Source organism: Chelon labrosus (assembly GCF_963514085.1).
Source record: "Chelon labrosus genome assembly, chromosome: 19".
Classification (NCBI taxonomy): Eukaryota; Metazoa; Chordata; class Actinopteri; order Mugiliformes; family Mugilidae; genus Chelon; species Chelon labrosus.
Genome location: NC_140352.1, coordinates 9,016,028 through 9,029,463, shown reverse-complemented (window position 1 = coordinate 9,029,463; position 13,436 = coordinate 9,016,028).

Sequence of the window (13,436 nt, the reverse complement as noted above, 5' to 3'; positions counted from 1 at the left end):
ACTATGCAGAGAGTCTGATCAGAAAGCATTAGCTTTACGTGCCATGCGGTCGGCCTGTAGCTCCAGCTATCATCTCCTTTCCTCCCGCTGTTCGTGCCAAGGAAAATTATCGCTTGTAAGTTGTGTTCACATTTTTAGAGAATTCTGTTGTTACACAGATATTCGTGTAGTAAGTGTAATGTTTAGTTTATTTACATGTAAATGTTGCTTTGACAGTAGACTATAACTACAGTTAACTGCATTATCGTATCTGTGAATATATTATATTATTTAAGGAACCAGTCAGTAATTAGTGCTATATTTTTGTATCATTTCAGTTTTACAAAATTGTTTCATGAGAACGAAGACATCAGTAAAGACCATTCAACTTTACTCCAGCCTCTGAGTTTATCTTGAAGCTTGTTCGCTATCTGTCGATGTGTACACAGACACACACACTGAGGACAGAATAGTAAAAAAGCGTCTTCACGGCAGGCACTACAGCATCAAGGAAAGTGAGGTATTGTGCTAGCTCAACGCCACACACGCAAGGTCTCTACATCCAACTCTTCTCATACCTCGTTAGAGGAGCTCAGTCTATGATGTCACATGCTAGTGAAGCTAGACAGGAACGATCATCTGACAAAGGTCATGATGTTACAGAAAAGGATGCCGCACCCAAGGCAAAATCGCAGTGCTCTGTCTCATCATCTAATTCTTCCTCAGCTAGCAGGGCAGCAGCCAGAGCCCGTGCTAGAGCCGAAGCTGTACGTGCAAGCGCACCTTTCGTTCAGCGGGAAGCTGAATTAAAATTAGCAGAGGCTCGTTTAGCTGCTGAGTTGAGGGTGGAAGAGGCCCGTCTAACTGCAGACGTGAAAGTAAAAGAGGCACGCATAATGGCTGAATTATCAACGTTAAGACATGAGAAAGAGGTAGCTGTAGCCTTGGCAGAAGCTGAAGTCCTTGAAGCAGCAGCAGAGGCAGAAGACAGGGAGGGCAGCAGGAGTCACCACGATTCAGTTCGCATCGCCATGCCAACGCACCACGACGGACAACAGCGACCACAAGGCACAGCAACCCAAAGGGCTAACGCCAGCAGTTCATCACCAGCCCTCTGCTAACCCTCCCTTCGTACCGCAAGACACTTCCTCTTTCAACAGGATCTCATTACAGCCGCATCCTGATGATAGGACTGGTATGAGTGATATCACAAGGTACTTAGTGCGTCGTGAGCTTGTAAACTCTGGCCTAATCAAGTTCAATGATCGCCCAGAAAGCTACTGGGCGTGGAAGTCCTCATTTCACAATGCCATAGGAGGACTTAAATTAAGCGCAAGTGAAGAACTCGACCTCTTAACAAAGTGGTTAGGAAATCAGTCTTCAGAGCATGTCAGGAGGATTCGTTCCGTGCATGTCGCTAACCCTGCCATAGGCTTAAGGATGGCCTGGGGTCGCTTAGAGGAGTGTTATGGTTCCCCCGAAGTAATTGAGAGAGCTCTTTTTGAAAGGATAGAGAACTTTCCTAGAATCAGTCCCAAGGATGCTTTAAAGCTCAGGGAACTGGGAGACCTGCTAAGGGAGTTAGAGTCTGCCAAGTCTGAGGGCTACTTACCTGGTCTCTCATACCTGGATACCGCCAGGGGAGTCAACCCTATCGTTGGGAAGTTGCCATACAGTCTGCAAGAGAAGTGGTTAGCTCACGGTTCTCAGTACAAGGAGCAGTACAATGTATCTTTTCCTCCATTCGCTTTCTTCACAGACTTCATATGTAATGAAGCACGCAGAAGAAACGACCCCAGCTTCACACTCTCGACCCTCCCTTCGGTTCCATCGAATACTTCCCACAGATTCTCCACAGATCCATCGAAGCCTGAACGTATGGAAAGGAGGTCAGGATACATCAAAGGTCATGTGTCTGCTCACAAAACTGAAGTGGCATCACAACACTCAGCTTCTCAGTCAGACAGTGCAAGCAGCAAGTTGGGTGACATTGATAAACAATGCCCCATCCATAAAAAACCCCATCCTCTAAAAAAGTGTAGAGATTTTCGAAGCAAGCCACTCGAAGAGCGCAAGGCTTATCTTAAAGAGAACGGCATCTGCTTTAAGTGTTGCTCTTCTACTGCTCACTTTGCAAAGAATTGTGAAATGGCCTTGAAGTGCAAAGAATGTGAGAGTGATGGCCACATTGCTGCACTACACCCTGGACCTGCTCCATGGGACATTAGAGACCCCTCCTTAGAGCATGGCGGGGAGGGCGAAGGAGAAGCTCCTCAGTCAGCAGTCACATCCAGGTGCACAGAAGTTTGCGATAGTGGCAAGGAACCTAGATCTTGTTCTAAGATCTGCCTAGTGAGAGTCTATCCCAAGGCACACCAAGACAAAGCCATTAAGGTTTATGCTATTTTGGACGAACAAAGTAACAAGTCATTAGCTAGGTCCGAATTCTTCAACCTCTTCCAAATTACAGGATTAGACTCTCCATATACACTGCGTACGTGTGCAGGTACTACAGAAACATCTGGAAGAAGAGCTACAGGGTTTATGGTGGAGTCGTTGGATGGAACAACAAGGGTGATGCTTCCCACGCTCATCGAGTGTAATCACATGCCAGATGATCGGTCGGAGATCCCAACACCTGCAGCTGCGCAACACCATGCTCACCTGAAGTCCATAGCCTATAAGATTCCACATCTAGATCCAGAAGCTCAGATACTACTCCTTCTAGGACGCGACATCCTGCAGGTTCATAAGGTCAGAGAGCATCGCAATGGTCCTCCCAACGCCCCCTACGCACAGAGACTAGACCTTGGCTGGGTTGTCGTTGGTAATGTCTGCTTAGGCTCGGCCCACAAACCAGAGGCTGTCACTTCCTTCCGGACCAACGTGCTTGAAAATGGACGTCCGTCTCTCCTCACTCCATGCCCCAAGCACCTTAAAGTGAAGGAAAGGTTTAGCACCACAGTCTTTAATGACTGCAGCCTCGGCAGCTCAATCTTTGAAAGAACCAAGGATGATGATAAAGTGGGTCTCTCCATCGAAGACAAGCTCTTCCTGGAGCTTATGGATAAAGAGATGTGCATGGACAACACCAATAGTTGGGTGGCACCCCTTCCATTTCGGTCCCCTCGGCAACAGCTCCCAAACAACCGAGAGCAGGCTCTCAGTCGCCTTACTTCTCTTCGACGCACTCTAGAAAGAAAGCCTGAGATGAAAACTCACTTTCTGAGCTTCATGCAAAAGATCTTTGATAACGACCAGGCAGAGTTAGCTCCGCCATTGTCAGAAGGAGAAGAGCGATGGTATCTACCCATCTTTGGAGTATACCACCCTCGTAAGCCAACTCAAATCAGAGTTGTCTTTGACTCCAGTGCCCAGCACCGTGGCGTCTCATTGAATGACGTGCTGCTTACTGGCCCGGATTTGAACAACAGCTTACTCGGAATCTTGCTGCGTTTCCGAAGAGAGCCAGTGGCCGTGATAGCGGACATTGAGCAGATGTTTCATAGCTTCGTCGTCAGAGAAGATCATCGAGACTTTCTTCGGTTCCTCTGGTTCAAGGACAACAAACCCAGCAATGAGATTGTTGAGTACAGGATGAAAGTCCATGTATTCGGCAATAGCCCGTCACCGGCGGTAGCCATCTACGGTCTTCATCGTGCGGCACAACATGGAGCAAGGGAATACGGCACGGATGCCAAACACTTTGTAGAGCGAGACTTCTATGTCGACGACGGCCTCAAGTCCTTCTCATCAGCAGCCAAGGCCATCGACCTACTCAAAAGAACACAAGAGATGCTTGCTGCCTCAAACTTGCGGCTCCATAAGATAGCGTCAAACGACTCTGAAGTCTTGGATGCGTTCCTTCCAGAAGACCATGCGAAGGGTCTTCAGAATCTGGATTTCGATGACAGCTCAGACCTCATCCAACGTAGCTTAGGGCTCAGCTGGGATCTCAAACATGACCTCTTTACCTTTAGAGTGGCAACTACAGAGAAACCCTTTACCCGTAGAGGTGTTCTAGCCACTGTGAACAGTCTTTTCGACCCTCTCGGACTCATCGCTCCGATCACCATTCAAGGGAAGTTCCTACTGCGCAAACTCACCAGCGGCGAGGCCCTCGACTGGGATAGTCCTCTTCCAGATGAAAAGGAAGCGGAATGGAGAATATGGAAAAACTCCTTACAAAGTCTGAGTGACTTCAGGATTCCAAGAGCTTACACTCCTACTACCCTTACCACAGCCTGCAGGAAAGAACTCCACATCTTCTCAGATGCCTCGGTGAAAGCCATCGCTGCTGTAGCCTACCTGAAGGTGATCGACAGTGATGGAAAGTGCCACGTAGGGTTTGTCCTAGGGAAAGCGAAACTAGCTCCTACAGCTGCTCACACTATCCCAAGGCTGGAACTGGGCGCAGCTGTATTAGCAGTAGAAATGGCAGAGTTAGTGGAGAGTGAGTTAGACATCAGTGTAGACACAGTGCAGTTCTACACAGACAGCAAAGTTGTCTTAGGATACATATATAACCAGACCAGACGTTTTTATGTGTACGTTTCCAACAGAGTACAGCGAATCAGGAAGTCCACCAAACCTGAGCAGTGGCACTATGTCTGCACCACTCATAATCCGGCAGATCACGCCACTCGATCTGTATCTGCAGTTGAGCTTGCTAACACGACTTGGCTCACTGGGCCTCCTTTCCTGTCCCTGCCTGAAGAAGTGCCCACTTCAGAAGAGGAGTCATACGAGCTGGTTGCTCCAGATTTCGACACCGAGGTGCGTTCTCATGCTACCACGCTCTCAGTTCCTCCAGCTAACCTGGGATGTCATCGTTTTGAACGGTTCTCATCTTGGAAGTCTTTGGTGCGAGCCATAGCATTTCTGACGCATATCATTCAGTCTCAAAGGAGTTCCGCAATGGCCAAGCATAAGGACTGTAATGGCTGGCATCAATGCAAAAGGCCTCACACAGCAGAAGAGCTGCTCAAAGCAGAAACTCTCATCATCAAGTGTGTGCAAAGACAGACCTATAGCAAAGAGTTCTCTTGTCTGGCTGCCGGGAAGAACATCTCAAAAGACAGTCCTCTGAGAAAACTCGACCCCCATGTAGACAAAGATGGCCTTCTAAGAATAGGAGGCAGGCTTAACCAGTCTGCGCTCGACACAGGAGAAAAAATGCCTCTCGTCATCCCAGGCCGTAGTCATATTGCAACGCTACTCGTGAGGTATTACCACGAAAAGGTCAAACACCAAGGACGTATATTTACTGAAGGGTCTGTCCGCACAGCAGGGTTCTGGATCGTTGGTGCCAGGAAATGTATCAACGGTATCCTTCGCAAATGCGTTATATGTAACAAGCTTCGTGGAAGAACTGCTGAGCAGAAGATGGCAGATCTGCCCCCCGATCGCCTGAGCACAGAACCACCCTTCACCTACGTGGGACTTGATGTGTTCGGCCCTTGGATTATTACCACAAGACGAACTCGAGGAGGTCAAGCCAACAGCAAAAGGTGGGCAGTGCTTTTCACGTGCATGAGCACGCGCGCCGTGCACATAGAGTTAATCGAAGCAATGGACACATCTAGTTTCATTAACGCCTTGCGTCGGTTCTTTGCTCTGCGAGGACCCGCTAAACAAATTCGTTCCGACTGCGGAACCAACTTTACAGGTGCCTGCAAGGAACTGCATGTACTCCTCACTGATCCTGAAGAGCCCAGTGTTAGGAAGTACTTGAGTGAAGAAGGCTGCACCTGGGTTTTCAATCCTCCCCATTCCTCCCACATGGGAGGAGTTTGGGAACGAATGATTGGCATCTCCAGGCGGATACTGAACTCCATGCTCATGCAAACCAGTCCTTCACGCCTCACTCATGAGGTGTTGTCAACTTTCATGGCAGAGGTCACGGCGATTATTAATGCCAGGCCACTTGTGCCAATCTCTTCAGACCCAGACTCACCTTTTCTTTTGACCCCTGCTTCACTCCTGACACAGAAAGTGTGTACTTACCCTCCTCCTCCGGGAACTTTCGACAGCAAAGATCTCTACCGCCAGCAGTGGAGACAGGTTCAGCATCTGGCCAACACCTTTTGGAACAGATGGAGACGCGAATACTTACCAACGCTTCAAAGCCGCAGCAAATGGCAGGAAGTACGTCCTAATCTGAAGAAAGGTGACTTGGTCCTGCTTAAAGATAACCAGGTAAAGAGGAATGAGTGGCCGATGGCTCTGGTTATGAAAACATTCCCTGACCAAGATGGAAAGGTCAGGAAGATTGAACTCAAGGTCACAAGATCTGGGTCAGCTAAGACTTTCTTGAGACCCATCTCTGAGACGATTCTTCTCAAGAGTGCGGAAGACACAGAGTGAATTTAGTTTTCTCTGTCATTTAGACATGTTCAATTTATTCAGATAGTGGTATTTGTATAATACCAGGCGGGGAGTGTCATGTTTTATGTGAACTTGTCTGTATTTGTAATGCCTTTGCTCCCCCTACTGGTGTTTAAGAGTAACTCATTATTTACTTATTTAGTTCCAGCCTTTGTTCTGATAGGTAGATTTAGTCACATGACACTATGCAGAGAGTCTGATCAGAAAGCATTAGCTTTATGTGCCATGCGGTCGGCCTGTAGCTCCAGCTATCATCTCCTTTCCTCCCGCTGTTCGTGCCAAGGAAAATTATCGCTTGTAAGTTGTGTTCACATTTTTAGAGAATTCTGTTGTTACACAGATATTCGTGTAGTAAGTGTAATGTTTAGTTTATTTACATGTAAATGTTGCTTTGACAGTAGACTATAACTACAGTTAACTGCATTATCGTATCTGTGAATATATTATATTATTTAAGGAACCAGTCAGTAATTAGTGCTATATTTTTGTATCATTTCAGTTTTACAAAATTGTTTCATGAGAACGAAGACATCAGTAAAGACCATTCAACTTTACTCCAGCCTCTGAGTTTATCTTGAAGCTTGTTCGCTATCTGTCGATGTGTACACAGACACACACACTGAGGACAGAATAGAACTGTTTACTGAGTGTGTGTCCATCATTTAGATATGAATGAAATACATGTAAAAACAAGAAAGGAAGAAATTTTCTGACGTTTTTCTGAATGTAAATCTGTACCCAAATCACACAAAAGTATCTTGAGACCTTTGAAAAATACTTCAACCGACTTTGTTTCTCTCTCTTTGTTTCTTCCGGAGCGTTGTAAAATATCCACACAAGCGAGTCTCTCAGTATCGATGTCTGAAAGCCACAAGTTAGAACAAGATGATGCAGAAAATATTCCAAAATAAAAGGGACATTAAAATGAAAAACTGGATTTAAGGAGTTAAAATGTTCATTCAAGGAACACCTTGGTTGTTTTTTAGTCTTTGTGAAACTGGTTTGAACTTTAGTCAGTCACCTATTTAACACGTTTATTCAAAGAAAGAATCACAAAGCCTAAAAAAAGTGAGTCAAATCAAAATAGTAACTGAACAACCCTACTACAGTAGTCACATATGAAGTATGAAAATATATGAAATATATACACTGCCTGGAAAGAAAAAAAAAAGTCGCCACCTGGATTTAACTAAGCAAATAGATACAAGCCTCTTATTGGATAATTACTGCATGGGTGATTGTCTTTCAGCTGACAATTTATTTTATTTTACCCCAACTGATGCAATGAGTAGCATCTCATTTCTTAAACAACCATGTTTAAAGACACATCCTGTGGTCGTGGAAAAGATGTTAGTCTGTTTGAGAAGGGTCAAATCACTGGCATGCATCAAGCAGAGAAAACATCTAAGGAGATTGAAGAAACTACTAAAATTGGGTTAAGACCTGTCCAACGCATTATTATTTTTTATGACTTACATTTTTTATTTACAAATCAGTAGCATCACCAACAGTACAGAATGCCTTTTAGTCCAACCCCAAACATTTTCTCCCACCCACCCACCAACCCAAAACAAAGAGGGGTCATCTAACAATTCAGTGCAGTGGCCATGTATAACTCAAACAAACTCATAGCTGTAATCACAGAGACAGAATAATCATGTCATACAAAGTAATTAATAATAATAATAATCCCGAGCAGTAGTCAAGAAGTAATAATCCCATAATCATCACGTCTCTATCCTATAACTAACACTTCCTGAGCAGCCTGTTATTTCCTACCGTGGAACAAATATAGTGTCAAGGTACATGCCCCACTTCTTGTTCTGTCCTGCATCCTATATGACATCCTTTCATATGCAGCTACTTTGCCTAATTCAGTCACCCAGTCCTGGAAAGGAGGTTCTCCATGTTTCTTCCAATTCCTAAGAATAATCTGTCGTCCAATCATGATAACAGTTTGTGTCCAGGATTTCAGTGGTTGAGGAAAGGAGGACAATACTTTACAGTCTCCTAATATATACAGCTTAGGGCAAAGTACATAATGTCTTTTTAGGACTCTGACAATGTAGTTGTGAATCTTCATCCAGTATTGGTTAATCTTGGGACATGACCACATCACATGTATCATTGTCCCTTCTTCCACACCACACTTCCAACAAGTATCTGAGTCCTTCAACCCAAGTCTGAAGAGCCTACTTGGGGTCCAATAGAATCGATGCAGAATCTTAAACTGAATAAGGCTAACCCTCAGGTCCCTTGACATTGTTCGGGAATTGCCACAAACTGTAGCCTATTCCTCTTTAACATATGATATCCCCAAGTCTCTTTCCCAGGAAAGTCTCAGGGCTGAGATCCCTATCTCCCCTTCACACTCCATCAGCATCCTATAATACTTCGCTGCTTCATGCCCTTTACCCAGTACCTGAAGGATTTTATCCACCTTTCCGCTGATTTTGGGGGGTGTAAACGTGACCTAAGAATCCCCTGTAGTGCATGGCGCAATTGAAGATGTCTCCAGAATTGAGTTTTGTTTAAGGTCATCAAATGTTTTAAATATATCAGCATTAAATAGATTTTCTAATACAAGGATGCCTCTTTCTACCCAGTCCTTCCAGATAAATGTTTTTTTTATTAATTTTTAACTTGGGATTTAGCCTGTCCAACGCATTATTAAAAACTGGAAAGATAGTGGGGAACCATCATCTTCATGGAAGAAATGTGGTCAGAAAATAATCCTGATTGATCGTGGTCGGCGATCACTTAAACGCTTGGTGAAAACAAATGGAAGAAAAACAACAGTAGAACTCAGGGCTATGTTTAATAGTGAAAGTAATAACACGTACAATGTGAAGGAAACTCAAGGGATTGGGACTGAACAGCTGTGTAGCCTTAAGAAAACCACTAATCAGTGAGGCTAACTGGAAAAAAAGGCTTCAATTTGCTAGGGAGCATAAAGATTGGACTCTGGAGCAATGGAAGAAGGTCATGTGGTCTGATGAGTCCAGATTTACCCTGTTCCAGAGTGATGGGGGCATCAGGGTAAGAAGAGAGGCAGATGAAGTGATGCACCCATCATGCCTAGTGTCTACTGTACAAGCCTGTGGGGGCAGTGCTATGATCTGGGGTTGCTGCAGTTGCTCAGGTCTAGGTTCAGCAACATTATGTGTCCAAAGAATGAGGTCAGCTGACTACCTGAATATACTGAATGACCAGGTTATTCCATCAATGGATTTTTCTTCCCTGATGTTCAAGGGCATATTCCAAAATGACAATGCCAGGATTCATGGGGCTCAGATTGTGAAAGAGTGGTTCAGGGAGCATGAGACATCGTTTCCACACATGGATTGGCGACTACTACGACATTAGCTTACCTGCTGGTAAAGTACTGCTCAGCCCTCCACTCTGCTCAACTGGCTCTTCTGTGCAATTCAAATGATGTACGGCAGTTTGGATATGCAAAGGTTTTCGCACCTCTCTTGATTGACCTAAAAACTCTGGAAGACTCCGGTGTCTACATCGAAACCAACACAGGGTTTTCAAGAAAATTGTTCATGACACTCATAACTACAAAAATGTACTGAAAACATTGGCAGAGAGACACCAAAACATGATGGCATTCTATTTGTCATCCCCAAGATTTCCCAAGCCACCAGTACAGACTTCAAAAATGGAGTCTATCTACGTTGAGTCATTGCCTACTGATACACATGCATTAATATCGGGCAAAACAGACAGCAGCAGTGTATACGCCACAAAACAAGTAACCACTGAAGGCACAACTTTTGTGGCTGGCATGTTTGTTTGCACTGGTGCACATGCACCAGCTAATGTCTAATAAACAGTGAGTTTATTGGACATTAGCTGGTGCATTAGCTAACCTGCCGGTAAAGTACTGCTCAGCCCTCCACTCTGCTCAACAGGCTCTTCTGTGCAATTCAAATGATGTACGGCAGTTTGGATGTGCAAAGGTTTGGACACCTCTCTCGAGTGACCTAAAAACTCTGGAAGACTCTGGTGTCTACATCGAAACATTTGGCGACTGTCTCAAAGACACAGTCTACTCTGTTGTGCCTGATAACCTTGCTGCCCATGGGCTAGCTGGTTTCAATTAAAGTTTCAGGTCTACATATTTCTGCAGATTTTGTCTTGCCACCCAGACAGAAATGCAAACGTCAGATGCAGTCACTGGCAGTTTTGAGATGAGAGCAAAAGATGTGCATGATAATCTTGTTCAAGAAATACAGAACAATGACAGTGAAGAGAAGTATGGTGTAAACACAGTTGTGTTCTCTCTGACCATCTCTCTTATTTCCATCCTATCACAGGATTTCCACCCAACATCCTACATGACCTGTTTGAGGACGTGGTTCCCGTGGAGTTGGCACATTGAAAGGTTTGATTGCAAAGAAATATTTGACTTTGGAAGAACTAAATAGGGCAATAGTCCTTTTCTTTCTAACATACGGATAAGGTTGAACGCCCTCACCCAATTCCTCAACATTTTGCCAGTCGAGGACAATTGGTGGGAATGGGCACGAGAACCACACTCTGCTTAAACTGCTCCCTGCTCTCATTGGCTCCAGAGTCCTAGAAGGGGACACATTGTGGGAGGTGTTAATGGACTTAAAAGACATAGTTGAGCTTTCCATGTCTCATACTTTCACTGATGATACCATTCAGTACATGGCCTGTAGATTTCAGATCACAGCCAGCTGCTTCAAGAAGTCTTACCCAGCTTACGATTACGACCAAAGCATCATTACATTGAGCATTATCCTCATCTCATAAAGTGCTTTGGTCCTCTGGTGCATCTCTGCACAATGAGATTTGAGGGGAAGCACAAGGTTTTCAAGAAAATTGTTCATGACACTCATAACTACAAAAATGTACTGAAAACACTGGCAGTGACACCAAAACATGATGCCATTCTATTTGTCATCTCCAAGATTTCTCAAGCCACCAGTACAGACTTCAAAAGTGGAGACTGTCTATGTTGAGTCATTGCCTACTGATACACATGCATTAATACCGGGCATCACAGACAGCAGCAGTGTATATGCCACAAAACAAGTAACCATTGAAGGAACAACATTTGTGGCTGGCATGTTTGTTTGCACTGGTGCACATGCACCAGCTAATGTCCAATAAACAATGAGCTTATTGGACATTAGCTAACCTGCCGGTAAAGTACTGCTCAGCCCTCCACTCTGCTCAACTGACTCTTCTGTGAAATTCAAATGATGTACGGCAGTTTGGATATGCAAAGGTTTCATACTTCTCTTGAGTGAGAGTTGAGAATTATGAGCGGTTATGAGTCGGTTAAGTGAGGGGTAGCAGCTCGACTCTGATTAGCTGTTTATGTGAAGGTGAGCCCTGTCTCATTGTTTGAAGACTTGAAGACTTTCTCAATGGTGTTGACATAGGCAGCTGTGCGCAGGTCCAGGTCCAGGCCCAGGTTGTACTTGCTTGCCTCCAGGACAGAAATATCTGTGTAAGTAGAGTTTTTCTTTATTCATCTTGCCAAGTGGAGTCTATTCCATCAGTAGACAGCACTTTATCATTTGTCCTTGTAGCTGTTAATCAACTAAACTGATAAATAATTATAGGAAGAATAAATGAACAACAGAAATTACAAATGAGTAGTTCATATGCAATTTGGTTATAAAAACAATATTCACATGTGGTTAATTAGCCATGAGAAAATGTTAGTCACTGTATTTCTGTGTTATACTATCGTCGGCTGCGGTTAATAAAAGTCTGATATAAGCAACATATTGTGTAAATAATACTATCAGCACAAATATGTATTATATTATATTATATTATATTATATAAATGAATAGTTTGTGTGTTTTATTTGAATAGCAGGGAGCAGGGAGCTGATATCTGATCACAAGAGGTCAGGAAAGACTCAAGTGAAGACACATTCTATTGTGAAGAGGACCAAAGAAACGTAAAAATCCATTCATCTGTCTATTCATCTTCAAATTTTTGATGACTGTCAATTTTTTTTAAACTTATTTTAGCAGCTTTGATAGTCATGTTACATTCAGATAACCTGTACTTGTACAAGGATTAAAACTTGATGAAGTACCTTTTAAATCTAAGGTACTATATTTATTTAAACCTTTTACTATTTTGTAAAAGCTTTGTCCAGAGAATGGACTGAAAGAACCTGAAAGACTTTCTTTAGGAAACAGCTGAATATAAAATATACAAAATATATCACCACATCACATTTATGTATCACATGTATTTTATGATTGTTTATAGATGCCTGCTCGTCCTTTTGATTACCCTGAGGGAGCGACAACAGAGGAGAAGAGCGAGTTCAGAAATACAACTCTGCGGGACAACCGGGATATTCTCTATTTCGACACTAGAAGAAATAACTCCAGATGCAATCTGATTTTCTTTATTGTATTTGCAGATGACTGGAAAGCTGTAATACTGGAGGCCTTCCCTGATACCAATACAGTTCAACTGACTGACAAAGTCAATCTTGAGCTTTCCAATGACAGAGGCCATGTATGCATATAGCAACCTTGACATGTTTGAGGAACGCTTTGACGAACTGAGACAACAAATGGTGATGGGAAGGATATGAGGAACACAAACAATCAATCTGAATAGTCATAAATTCAATGATGATCCTGAAACAGAGGAACAGCCCAGCAGTGACAGGAGGAGTGATGGGAGCAAGATCCCTCCCCACGAATAAAATGCAACAAAAACAGAAATGCCAGGGAAAGATAGACATTGATTGTCTAGTGAATGTGTTCAAAAAGACACAAAAAAAAAGAGAGAAAAAACACAACAGGGTTTTTAGAATGTTAATTACAGCTTGTTAAAGCTTTTTAGATTCTTCAGCCACTCAAAATAAGATACCGTCACACCACCAGCATTCAGGTACATGTCCTGCAAGATGAAACGTGACATCCTCAGACATCGGCCTGTTTGTAATGGTCTTCACTGCTCTGTTTGTAGAAATGTCTTGTTAAATGTACTGCAACAACGATTTGATTAAAATTCTACTATAACACTCTTGATGTGTGCTTGTCATATTAAAA